Here is a 14,669-nt window from a genome sequence, read left to right on the forward strand (position 1 = left end):
AGGGGGGGGCGAGCAAGTCTGAGTGGGCCCCCAACCAATTAAGTTACCCATAGGGAACCTCAGCAGATGACAATGCTTTCCAAATAATAAAGGGAATATTCTACTACATTACTCATAGAGAATAGGAATTGAGAGCAGTGTAAAAGGCTTTCTACAATTCACATATATGGCCATGTAAAATGGGGTTATGCAAGATTAAAGGGGTTGTCCGGCGATAAAAAATTATTCACAGAATAACACACATTACAAAGTTATACAACTTTGTAATGTATGTTATGTCTGTGAATGGCCCCCTTCCCCGTGTTTCCCCCCACCCACGCTAGACCCGGAAGTGTGGTGCATTATACTCACCGCATCTTGTGTCGTCCACGGTCTCCGATCGTCAGCAGTGACGTCTTCTTCGGGAGCTTGGCGGATCTTCCCGAGTGCCGGCCACCCTCTGCAGCGTCATCCGAAGCTCAGCCGCGATTGGCTGAGCATAACTGTGCTCAGCCAATCGCGGCTGAGCGGCTGATGACGCGGCCACGTCATCAGCTGCTCAGCCGCGATTGGCTGAGCACAGTTATGCTCAGCCAATCGCTGCTGAGCTTCGGATGACGCTGCAGAGGGCGGCCGGCACTCGGGAAGATCCGCTGGCCTCCCGAAGAAGACGTCACTGCTGACGATCGGAGACCGTGGTCGGCACGCGACAGTTAATGTATAGCGCACCACACTTCCGGGTACACGGGTGGGGGTGGTGGGACACGGGGAAGGGGGCCATTCACAGACATAACATACATTACAAAGTTGTATAACTTTGTAATGTGTGTTATTCTGTGAATAATTTTTTATCGCCGGACAACCCCTTTAAAGAACCATAGCTGTTTTGTTCCAGAAACAGCACCACCCCTGTCCTCAGTTTGTGTGTGATATTGCAACTCACTTCCACTGACGAGAACGGGGCCAAATTGTAATAACACACATGTCAATCCTTTGGGTGGACAGCGGAATCTGCGGAAACTAAGGGGCCTGGGGAGAGACTGAAGGGACTGTGGAGACACTGAAGGGACTGGGTGGCACTGAGGGGACTGGGGGGACACTGAGGGGACTGGGGAGACACTGAGGGGACTGGGGGGACACTGAGGGGACTGGGGAGACACTGAGGGGACTGGGGGGACACTGAGGGGACTGGGGAGACACTGAAGGGACTGGGGGGACACTGAAGGGACTGGGGAGACACTGAAGGAACTGGGAAGACACTGAGGGGACTGGGGAGACACTGAAGGGACTGGGAAAACACTGGGGACTGGGTGGCACTGAGGGGGACTGGGAAGACACTGAGGGGGGCTGGGGAGACACTGAGGGGGGGCTGGGGGGACACTGAGGGGGCTGGAGAGACACTGAGGGGGGCTGGGGAGACTCTGAGGGGGGCTGGGGAGACACTGAGGGGGACACTGCGCTGAGGGGGACTGGGGGACACTAAGGTGACTGGGGAGACACTGAGGGGGACTGGGGAGACTGGGGGACACTGAGGGGGACTGGGGAGACTAAGGGGCACTGGGGGGACACTGAGGGGGACTGGGGAGACTGAGGGGCACTGGGGGGACACTGAGGGGGACTGGGGTGACGCTGAGGGGGACTGGGGAGACACTGAGGGGGACTGGGGAGACACTGAGGGGGGCTGGAGAGACACTGAGGGGGACACTGCGCTGAGGGGGACTGGGGGGACACTAAGGTGACTGGGGTGACACTGAGGGGGACTGGGGAGACTGGGGGACACTGAGGGGGACTGGGGAGACTAAGGGGCACTGGGGGGACACTGAGGGGGACTGGGGAGACTGAGGGGCACTGGGGGGACACTGAGGGGGACGGGTGACGCTGAGGGGGACTGGGGAGACACTGAGGGGGACTGGGGAGACACTGAGGGGGGCTGGAGAGACACTGAGGGGGACACTGCGCTGAGGGGGACTGGGGGGACACTAAGGTGACTGGGGTGACACTGAGGGGGACTGGGGAGACTGAGGGGCATTGGGGGGACACTGAGGGGGACTGGGGAGACTGAGGGGCACTGGGGGGACACTGAGGGGGACTGGGGTGACGCTGAGGGGGACTGGGGAGACACTAAGGGGAGGCTAAGGGGACTGGGGAGACACTGAGGGGGGCTAAGGGGACTGGGGAGACACTAAGGGGAGGCTAAGGGGACTGGGGAGACACTAAGGGGAGGCTAAGGGGACTGGGGTGACACTGAGGGGGACTGGGGCAGCTGGGGGTGATTGGAGCAGGAGGGCACATACACCTCCTCCTCTCACCTCCGCACACACGTTCTTCTCCCGGCCAGGCATGGAGCTCCCCGGGCTCTGGAGGAGGCCGCAGGGACTACAGGAGAAGGTGATCACGTTGCTGAGGGTCCTGGAGCTATACAGCGGGATCGAGGGTCTGCACTAACCCCCCCCCCCCCCCCCCCTGATCCCGCTGTACAGCTTTATGACCCGCAGCGACGTGATCACCTTCTCCAGAGACGGGGGAGTTCCATGTCTGGCCGGGATGCGAGCAGGACCCTCAGCGGAAGGAGCGGGGGCAGGTCAGCGGACCCCGCAACCCTGCAACCCCCCTTCCCCCCCGGCTTGGCTTCTCAGGACTGCTCGCGCGCAGCCCGAAATTATTTTTTGCCCAGCCCTAGTGGGCCCCCAGCCTTGGTGGGCCCGGGAGCGGCGCCCCCCCCCCCTGCCCCTACCCAAATTTCGCTACAGCATATATATATATATATATATATATATATATATATATATATATACACCATGGCCTCATATTATACACACATTATAGTGTGCATATGCTGATACTACAAACCGTATACAGTGTATATATATATATATATATATATATATATATATATAAAAACATGGCCTGCTCATAGTATACAAAAAATTATATATATATATAACATGGCCTGCTCATAGTATACACAATATTATATATAACATGGCCTGCTCATGAGGGTGTGAGGGTGAGGGTGTGCTATAGAGATATAGGGGAGCAGGATCTCCTCTCTTCTGAGGGTGTGCTATAGAGATATAGGGGAGCAGGATCTCCTCTTCTGAGGGTGTGCTATAGAGATATAGGGGAGCAGGATCTCCTCCTCTGAGGGTGTGCTATAGAGATATAGGGGAGCAGGATCTCCTCCTCTGAGGGTGTGCTATAGAGATATAGGGGAGCAGGATCTCCTCTCTTCTGAGGGTGTGCTATAGAGATATAGGGGAGCAGGATCTCCTCTCTTCTGAGGGTGTGCTATAGAGATATAGGGGAGCAGGATCCTCTCTTCTGAGGGTGTGCTATAGAGATATAGGGGAGCAGGATCCTCTCTTCTGAGGGTGTGCTATAGAGATATAGGGGAGCAGGATCTCCTCTTCTGAGGGTGTGCTATAGAGATATAGGGGAGCAGGATCTCCTCTTCTGAGACTGTGCTATAGAGATATAGGGGAGCAGGATCTCCTCTCTTCTGAGGGTGTGCTATAGAGATATAGGGGAGCAGGATCTCCTCTTCTGAGAGTGTGCTATAGAGATATAGGGGGGCAGGATCTCCTCTCTTCTGAGGGTGTGCTATAGAGATATAGGGGGGCAGGATCTCCTCTCTTCTGAGGGTGTGCTATAGAGATATAGTGGAGCAGGATCTCCTCTCTTCTGAGGGTGTGCTATAGAGATATAGGGGAGCAGGATCTCCTCTCTTCTGAGGGTGTGCTATAGAGATATAGGGGAGCAGGATCTCCTCTTCTGAGGGTGTACTATAGAGATATAGGGGAGCAGGATCCTCTCTTCTGAGGGTGTGCTATAGAGATATAGGGGGGCAGGATCTCCTCTCTTCTGAGGGTGTGCTATAGAGATATAGGGGAGCAGGATCTCCTCTCTTCTGAGGGTGTACTATAGAGATATAGGGGAGCAGGATCCTCTCTTCTGAGGGTGTGCTATAGAGATATAGGGGGGCAGGATCTCCTCTCTTCTGAGGGTGTGCTATAGAGATATAGGGGAGCAGGATCTCCTCTTCTGAGGGTGTGCTATAGAGATATAGGGGAGCAGGATCTCCTCTTCTGAGGGTGTGCTATAGAGATATAGGGGAGCAGGATCTCCTCTCTTCTGAGGGTGTGCTATAGAGATATAGGGGAGCAGGATCCTCTCCTCCTCTGAGGGTGTGCTATAGAGATATAGTGGAGCAGGATCTCCTCTTCTGAGGGTGTGCTATACAGATATAGGGGGCAGTATCTCCTCTCTTCTGAGGGTGTGCTATAGAGATATAGGGGGGCAGGATCTTCTCTGCTGAGGGTGTGCTATAGAGATATAGTGGAGCAGGATCTCCTCTCTTCTGAGGGTGTGCTATAGAGATATAGGGGGGCAGGATCCTCTCCTCCTCTGAGGGTGTGCTATAGAGATATAGTGGAGCAGGATCTCCTCTTCTAAGGGTGTGCTATACAGATATAGGGGGCAGGATCTCCTCTCTTCTGAGGGTGTGCTATAGAGATATAGGCGGGCAGGATCTTCTCTGCTGAGGGTGTGCTATAGAGATATAGTGGAGCAGGATCTCCTCTCTTCTGAGGGTGTGCTATAGAGATATAGGGGGGCAGGATCTCCTCTCTTCTGAGGGTGTGCTATAGAGATATAGGGGAGCAGGATCTCCTCTTCTGAGAGTGTGCTATAGAGATATAGGGGGGCAGGATCTCCTCTCTTCTGAGGGCGTGCTATAGAGATATAGGGGAGCAGGATCTCCTCTCTTCTGAGGGCGTGCTATAGAGATATAGGGGAGCAGGATCTCCTCTCTTCTGAGGGTGTGCTATAGAGATATAGTGGAGCAGGATCTCCTCTTCTGAGGATGACCAGAAATATCCTGTCCATGTGTGTGAAACTTTACGTGTGTGTAATGTGCGTATAATGTATGTGTGTGTGTTGTGTATACATGTGTGTGTTTTACATATAAATGTGTATGCAATATGTTTTAATGTGTGTGTTATATAGCGGTACTATATATATCTGCTTTATGGCGGCATTAATTATGTGTGCAGTATTGCGGTGATATTTATGTCACATTGCTCCACTATATATGTATGGCAGCAGTGGTCCTGCCCCCATAAGGATATACTGGTAACCCATTTTCCCGTTGCCTGTACACCGATGATGCCCCGCCATGTTTACCGCTCGGAGTCGCCCCCATCTGAGTCTATTTCTGGGCTGACATCAGTCTGCTCAGAGACACATTAACTCTTCAGATGGAAGTCACTGCGGCATTAACAACACACAATCCCAAGGGAAGAGCAGCCTGCTCAAGTGTAAAATCTCAACCCAGCAAAACGTGTCTTCTTATTATAGAACCGTCACATCAAAATACCACAAAAAGACTTAAAATAGCCCGAAATGGAAAGTTCTAGAACAGGAAACATCTACCGAATTAGTCAGTAGCTTCATAATCATTAAAGGTGTTTTCCAGGCGGGTCTATATCTCATTGCATTGAATGTGTTTAAGATCTCTGCTTACTGACAGTAACTGGGAGCACCCGTGTATAAGCCTTGTTCACACTACTGCCACAGCTTCTAAATAAACAACACTGCTATAATACATCCACATTCACACTGACCCCAAATGCCATATAAGTAGACGCTAAAGTGGGGACCTGGTCACAAGTAGTACAAGTATATTCCTGTATATAGGAGCAGTATTATAGTAGTTATATTCCTGTATATAGGGGGCAGTATTATAGTAGTTATATCCCTGTATATAGGAGCAGTATTATAGTAGTTATATTCCTGTATATAGGAGCAGTATTATAGTAGTTATATTCCTGTATATAGGGGGCAGTATTATAGTAGTTATATTCCTGTATATAGGGAGCATTATTATAGTAGTTATATTCTTGTATATAGGAGGCAGTATTATAGTAGTTATATTCCTGTATATAGGGGGCAGTATTATAGTAGTTATATTCCGGTATATAGGAGCAGTATTATAGTAGTTATATTCCTGTATATAGGAGCAGTATTATAGTAGTTATATTCCTGTGTATAGGAGCAGTATTATAGTAGTTATATTCCTGTATATAGGGGCAGTATTATAGTAGTTATATTCCTGTATATAGGAGCAGTATTATAGTAGTTATATTCCGGTATATAGTGTGGACATGTCACGGGAAAAGTGCTCGAGGGGATGTACATCTCACCCAGGTTAATACGGAGTGTGAGATGGTAAGTCCAGGAGGCATCTGTGCTCAGCAGTGTTATGCTGCTGAGCTATTATTTATTATTGCCGGGCCTGGACTTACATGGAATGGCAGATAGGTTTTGGTAGTGGGATTTGCCATTCCCTCCCCCCGATCCAGGTCAGGTTTTGGGGTCAGGTGTCTCTGGCCCTAATCAAGCCTGACAGAGAAAAGCCCTGCAGAGGATCCTTGGTTTGCTCTCAGACAGGAGTGAACAGCCTGCATGGTGTGTTCGCTGGGAGCTGGGGCTTATGCACACCCTGCAGTATTACCTGCCAAGTGAAGTGCCAGAGAGGTAACCTGCTGTATTAGTAAGCGCCCAGACGGGCAGGACTTTTTGTTTTGTTTATTCTCACTGCACGGTGTTGCTGTATTTATGTTGCTGGACCGTTTATGCTACAAATAAACACCCAAAGCTGTTTTATGAGCCCAAGTTTGCTGCCTGAACTGTGTCCAAACACACCATCCCCCGGGAAGATCCCTACAATAGGAACAGTATTATAGTAGTTATATTCCTGTATATAGGAGCAGTATTATAGTAGTTATATTGCTGTATATAGGGGGCAGTATTATAGTAGTTATATTCCTGTATATAGGAGAAGTATTATAGTAGTTATATTCCTGTATATAGGAGCAGTATTATAGTAGTTATATTCCTGTATATAGAGGCAGTATTATAGTAGTTATATTCCTGTATATAGGGGGCAGTATTATAGTAGTTATATTCCGGTATATAGGAACAGTATTATAGTAGTTATATTCCTGTATATAGGAGCAGTATTATAGTAGTTATATTGCTGTATATAGGGGGCAGTATTATAGCAGTTATATTCTTGTATATAGGGAGCAATATTACATTACAGTGGTGCCTTGGATTACAAGCATATCTAGTTCCGGGACCGCGCTTGTAATCCAAATCACTCTTGAACCAAAGCAAATTTTCCCATTAAAAACTCATTGAAATGCAGACAGTGGGTTCCACACCCCAAAAATAATGATTTTTTTTTTTATTCTGAATAACGTAAAATAAATTAAACAAACGTTTAGAAACAGCTGAATATGTAATATAAGTTACTGTACAGTATAGCAATTAGCAGTATAATTGCAGATCTCCATAATGCAGTAGCGTAGTGCAACAAGCTAGAATAGAGAAGCAGGGCTGATGTCAGGGGTCTGTGTGGTCACATGACAGCAATGGGGAAGGGTGTGTGTTCAGCATTGACCAATCAGGAAGTGAGAATCACAGAGCTGTGCAGGAGGACAGTGACAGAAACTATTCTATACAGCAGTGTGTATAGCTAAGTGCAGGCTTATTATAGCAGCAATGTGCATAGCTGAGTGTAAGTGCAGGCACATTATAGCAGCAGTGTGTATAGCTGAGGGTGAGTGCAGGCACATTATAGCAGCAATGTGCATAGCTGAGTGTAAGTGCAGGCACATTATGGCAGCAGTGTGTATAGCTGAGGGTAAGTGCAGGCACATTATAGCAGGAATGGAGAGGATGGGAAACAAAAGGGCTTACAGAGACTGCAGGGAACACAAAGTAATGTAATGTATTTTTATACATAATGTATAAACAAGGAGAAGCACATTGAATGTTTTTTCCCACAGTAATCTGAATGTTATATTTGTGCTCTATCGAGAAGAATGATCGGAGTGCTAATGAAATTACATATGCTATTTAGTATAATCTTTGTTATCTTTACCATGTAACATTGATATCTTTTCAAATTATGCTGTAATTTCTTGTGACTGACATTGCTTCCTGGTAATTGGTAGCGGGTGATGACATCTCACACATGATTGGCCGGTTGTGGACATTATTGCCCGTCTGGGTTGGGATGGAGTAAACGTTGCCCCCCTGTAGGTCTCATTTTATCACAAGAGCCTTCTTGTCTATATTGAATCCAATCCGTTCCGCCAATGCCCTTACAATGAGCCAGTCTGTACACGCTGAAGACGTCAGAACGAATCGGCAACAGCCACTGTTTACAGTTTTCACGCTGGTGCGATACCATCTGTCTTTGTATGAAAACCGGCAAACTCTCATGACTAATGTTCCAGCTATTTTAGGCGATAAGATGAGAGGTTGCTTTGGCAAAACTAACAAGTATCCATTCCATGGAATTCAAACTGTGTAAAGTCAATACAGTCACAGCGCTGGGTGGAACTGTCCGCACTCCAGCTCCTCAATGGCACTTACATAACTATGAATGCGGAGATAAGGAAGCATGCACCAGGGCCTGGGAAAACACACCGAGCACGTGCAGGGAAGTAGCCAGAAGAAATCTTTAACTGAGACTCAAATGGTGAGCTGTGAAATGAGCCATAATGTCCTTACAGGAGAAGTCTGGCAATTTTTTTTTTAAAGTATTGTATTGCCCCCCCCCCCCCCCCCCCCCCCCCAATATACATTTATTACGGGAAATGCGCATAAAGTGCTTTTTTCCATGCACTTACTACTGCATCAAGGCTTCACTTCCTGGATAACATAGTGATGTCACTTCCTGGATAGCATGGTGATATCACTTCCTGGATAACATGGTGATGTCACTTCCTGGATAACATGGTGATGTCACTTCCTGGATAACAGGGTGATGTCACTTCCTGGATAACATGGTGATGTCACTTCCTGGATAACATGGTGATGTCACTTCCTGGATATAATGGTCATGTCACTTCCTGGATATAATGGTGATGTCACGACCCGACACCCAGAGCTGTGCGGCTGTGGCTGCTGGAGAGGATGATGGCAGGAGGATGCTCAGTGTCCCTCCAGTGCCCTGTGTCCCTCAGTGTCCCCCTGCCATCATCCTCTCCAGCAGCCACAGCCCGCACAGCTCTGGGAGTCGGGTCGTGACATCACCATTTTATCCAGGAAGTGACATCACCATGTTATCCAGGAAGTGAAATCACCATGTTATCCAGGAAGTGACATCACCATGTTATCCAGGAAGTGGCATCATCATGTTATCCAGGAAGTGAAATCACCATGTTTATCCAGGAAGAGACATCACCATGTTATCCAGGAAGAGACATCACCATGTTATCCAGGAAGTAACATCACCATGTTATCCAGGAAGTGACATCATCATGTTATCCAGGAAGTGACATCACCATGGTATCCCGGATGTGACATCACCATGTTATCCATGAAGTGACATCACCATGTTATCCAGGAAGTGGCATCATCATGTTATCCAGGAAGTGACAGCACCATGTTATCCAGGAAGTGACATCACCATTTTATCCAGGAAGTGAAGCCTTGATGCAGTAGTAAGTGCAGGGAAAAAATACCTTTATAAGTGTATATTGGTGATTTGTATAACTTTTGGGGGGCAATACAATACTTTAATAAAAATTTTCGCCGGACTTTCCCTTTAATAGAAACTTTAAATGGGTACTCCGGTGAAAATCTTTTTCTTTTAAATCAACTGGTTCCTGCTACATATTTGTAATTCAGTTTTTATTTAAAAATCTCCAGTCTTCCAGTGCTTATCAGCTGCTGTATGTCCTGCAGGAAGTGGTGTATTTTTTCCAGTCTCACACAGTGCTCTCTGCTGCCACCTCTGTCCATGTCAGAAACTGTCCAGAGGTTTTCTATGGGGATTTGATACTACTCTGGACAGTTCCTAACATGGACAGAGGTGGCAGCAGAGAGCACTGTGTCATACTGGAGAAAATTCAGCACTTCCTGCAGGACATACAGCAGATGATAAGTACTGGAAGACTGGAGATTTTTAAATAGAATTAATTTACAAATCTGTATAACTTTCTGACACCAGTAGATTTAAATAAAAATATTTTTTCTGGAGTACCCCTTTACTTAGGGCTAGTCTAGAGTGGGGTTACTGATTGATTAACATCTCCGGCTCTTGCACTATGATAGGGTTATAGTTTATGCGTTGTCTTTGTAATACCTCATTCTAGTCATTTGTTCCTACTTTTTGGTTTACCCATGTGTAATCCTTGTGTCTGTATTTTGTAGGTTGCTGCTTCTGACTTTAGTTTCAGGGCCGGTTTTAGATACCTAAGGCATAAAATTGAAATTACCCCCCCCCCCCCCACTCCCCTCTAATAACAAATAATACCGACATATTGTGCACACATATTACCACTGCCTAATGACCACCTATACTGCTGCTGAATAAACCCCCATATTCTAAATCCAATATTAGAGGTAATGACAGTATATAAGGGACAAATAATACCGACATATTGTAACCACATATCCTGACCACTCATTACCATTGCATACTGATTGAATACTGCCACCATACTGTTACTGGATAAAAACCACTGTACACAGACCAACATTACCCCCATACAGTTATCACAGTATGAGGGTATATACAGCATTCTCTGACTGGAATCCTCCTCCTTTATTTTCTTCTTCTCCACCCACCTGGCTCCACACTTTTTCAGCCCCATCCTGACCTGTGCCCAATCCATGGTGTCCTTAGTGGTGATAATTTCCATCTTGGCAGGTAGGTGCCCCAGTGGAAAGTGTCAGCCAATTAAGTAGAGTTGCTCCTTCTATAGATATAGGAAAGCTGCACCCCCCCCCCAGAGGGTCATTCTCCTCCATGTATAGGGCCATTGTCTTCTGTGTATAGGGTCATTCTCTATGTATAGGGTCATTCTCTATGTATAGGGTCCCTCTCTTCCATGTATAGGGTCCCTCTCTTCCATGTATAGGGTCCCTCTCTTCCATGTATAGGGTCATTCTCTATGTATAGGGTCCCTCTCTTCCATGTATAGGGTCCCTCTCTTCCATGTATAGGGTCCCTCTCTTCCATGTATAGGGTCCCTCTCTTCCATGTATAGGGCCATTGTCTTCCATGTATAGGGTCATTCTCTATGTATAGGGTTCCTCTCTTCCATGTGTAGGGTCATTGTCTTCCATGTATAGGGTCACTCTCATCTACATATAGGGTAATTCTCCTTTATGTGTGGGATCATTCTCATCTATGTATGAGGTTGTTTTCTATGTATAGGGTCATTCTCCTTTATGTGTGGGATCATTCTCTTCCATGTTTGGGGTCATTCTCTATGTATAGAGTCATTCTCATCCATGTATAGCAGAGGCGGACCTTTCACTTGTGCAGCCTGTTCAGCTGCACAGGGGCCCAGGCCAATAGAGGGGCCCACCAGGCTCAGACTCTAAAGTGTCAGCATTGCACATGTCTATAGTGGGCCCCCAAGGTGGCATCAGCACCCAGAAAGTGCGGGCCCCATGCTCCTGTGGGGCCCCTTTAGTTGGATGCTGTGCCCGGTCGGGGCTAGTTCTCCTCTCCTCCTGCATGCTGCTGCTGACATACCTTGTGTGAGGAGGAGAGGAGAGAGAGCATGTGGTGACAGGAACCCCCCCCCCCCTTCTGTACTCCACTGTCCGGCATACCTTGTGTGAGGAGGAGAGGAGAGAGAGTGTGTGATGACAGTAACCCCCCCTCCCCCATTCCTGTACTCCACTGTCTGGCATACCTTGTGTGAGGAGGAGAGGAGAGAGAGCATGTGGTGACAGGGGCTGGGGGCTTCCAGCAGGGTTATGGCTGACAGGTACAGGACTGTGAAGAGGAGCAACAGCAGCAGCTCTGACAGTGAGTGATTATTGTCAGTGTGTCTGTCAGGCTGCTGGAAGTTGTAACATAGAGGGTGGACTGTGTAAGAGAAAGCACAGAGCCCCCGCCCCCTCTCTTGTGCTGTAAGTTTTGTTGTAAGTTTATGCCTTTTAGCCAATATCTGTGCCCCTTCCCCCCTGCAGCATGGTTGTTTTTCTCTTTCATCTCCCCCCTAAGCAGCCACATACAGTACATGTATCCCACCTGTGCAGCCACATACAGTACATGTCTCCCACCTGTGCAGCCACATACAGTACATGTATCCCACCTGTGCAGCCACATACAGTACATGTCTCCCACCTGTGCAGCCACATACAGTACATGTCTCCCACCTGTGCAGCTACATACAGTACATGTATCCCACCTGTGCAGCCACATACAGTACATGTCTCCCACCTGTGCAGCTACATACAGTACATGTATCCCACCTGTGCAGCCACATACAGTACATGTCTCCCACCTGTGCAGCCACATACAGTACATGTATCCCACCTGTGCAGCCACATACAGTACATGTCTCCCACCTGTGCAGCCACATACAGTACATGTATCCCACCTGTGCAGCCACATACAGTACATGTCTCCCACCTGTGCAGCTACATACAGTACATGTATCCCACCTGTGCAGCCACATACAGTACATGTATCCCACCTGTGCAGCCACATACAGTACATGTCTCCCACCTGTGCAGCCACATACAGTACATGTCTCCCACCTGTGCAGCTACATACAGTACATGTCTCCCACCTGTGTAGCCACATACAGTACATGTCTCCCACCTGTGCAGCCACATACAGTACACGTATCCCACCTCTTTAGCCACATACAGTACATGTACCCCACTTGTGCCCCAACAGTGATTAAGGGCCCACCTGCTCCCCTATTATTGCTGTTCTGGGGTCACACTTTGAGCTATATATTCTAATTTCCCACAAAGCATCCAGTGTACAATGCACCCAGGATCCTCCAAGTACAACAGCTGCAAACACTACAACTCCCAGCATTTACTGCAGTCTGCAGCCCTCAGGATGTGTTGGGATTTGAAGTACAAATGAGCAGACAACTCAAGGGGTTGTCCTCTCGGAAACTACAACTCCCAGCATTCTCTTAGAGCTTCATAAGTGTAAGGCATTCTGAGAGTTGTAGTTATTGTTATTCCAGGAGTTATGGTCACAGATACGTCAGTGCAGTATGGGACCAGGTCAGCATGTCCCTTCTGACGGGTTCTTTATTTGGGTGCCCCCCATGATCAGTTGGCCACAGGTACCCCAATCCCACACTGGGGCCTGCAAAGACTGCAGTACAGTCCTTCAGTGGGCCCTGGCATCTGTGCTGTAGGGCATACCTCCCAACTTTTGCAAAGAGCAAAGAGGGACATGTGCGCCGCGGTCCCCATAGCCACGCCCCCATAGCCACGCCCCCATAGCAAACCTCCATAGCCACGCCCCCATAGCAACCCTCCATAGCCACTCCCCTACAGTCACCACATGCTGCTGACTGAATAGTGCCCACATAGTATCCAATCCCCCATTATAGTGCCCCACATAGTAGCCAATCCCCCCATATAATGCCCCACATAGTAGCCAATCCCCCCATATAGTGCCCCACATAGTAGCCAATCCCCCCATATAGTGCCCACATAGTAGCCAATCCCCATATAGTGCCCCACATAGTAGCCAATCCCCTCATATATGCCCCACATAGTAGCCAATGCCCCCATATAGTGCCCCACATAGTAGCCAATGCCCCCATATAGTGCCCCACATAGTAGCCAATGCCCCCATATAGTGCACCACATAGTAGCCAATGCCCCCATATAGTGCCCCACATATTATCCAATCCCCCATATAGTGCCCCACATAGTAGCCAATGCCCCCATATAGTGCCCCACATAGTAGCCAATCCCCCATATATGCCCACATAGTAGCCAATCCCCCCATATATGCCCCACATAGTATCCAATCCCCCATATATTAGCCAATCCCCATATAGTGCCCCACATAGTAGCCAATCCCCATATAGTGCCCCACATAGTAGCCAATCCTCCATAAATGCCCCACATAGTAGCCAATGCACCCATATAGTGCCCCACATAGTAGCCAATCCCCCATATATGCCCCACATAGTAGCCAATCCCCCCATATAGTGCCCCACATAGTAGCCAATCCCCCATATAGTGCCCCACATATTATCCAATCCCCCCATATAGTAGCCAATCCCCCATATATGCCCCACATAGTAGCCAATGCCCCCATATAGTGCCCCACATAGTAGCTAATGCCCCCATATAGTGCCCCACATAGTAGCCAATGCCCCCATATAGTGCCCCACATAGTAGCCAATGCCCCCATATAGTGCCCCACATAGTAGCCAATCCCCCATATAGTGCCCCACATAGTAGCCAATCCCCCATATAGTGCCCCACATAGTAGCCAATCCCCCATATAGTGCCCCACATAGTAGCCAATCCCCCATATAGTGCCCCACATAGTAGCCAATCCCCCCATATAGTGCCCCACATAGTAGCCAATCCCCCATATAGTGCCCCACATAGTAGCCAATCCCCCATATAGTGCCCCACATAGTAGCCAATCCCCCATATAGTGCCCCACATAGTAGCCAATGCCCCATATAGTGCCCCACATAGTAGCCAATCCCCCATATAGTGCCCCACATAGTAGCCAATCCCCCATATAGTGCCCCACATAGTAGCCAATCCCCCATATAGTGCCCCACATAGTAGCCAATCCCCCATATAGTGCCCCACATAGTAGCCAATCCCCCATATAGTGCCCCACTTAGTAGCCAATCCCCCATATAGTGCCCCAC

The sequence above is a fragment of the Dendropsophus ebraccatus genome, chromosome 2, assembly GCF_027789765.1.
Source record: "Dendropsophus ebraccatus isolate aDenEbr1 chromosome 2, aDenEbr1.pat, whole genome shotgun sequence".
Taxonomy (NCBI): domain Eukaryota; kingdom Metazoa; phylum Chordata; class Amphibia; order Anura; family Hylidae; genus Dendropsophus; species Dendropsophus ebraccatus.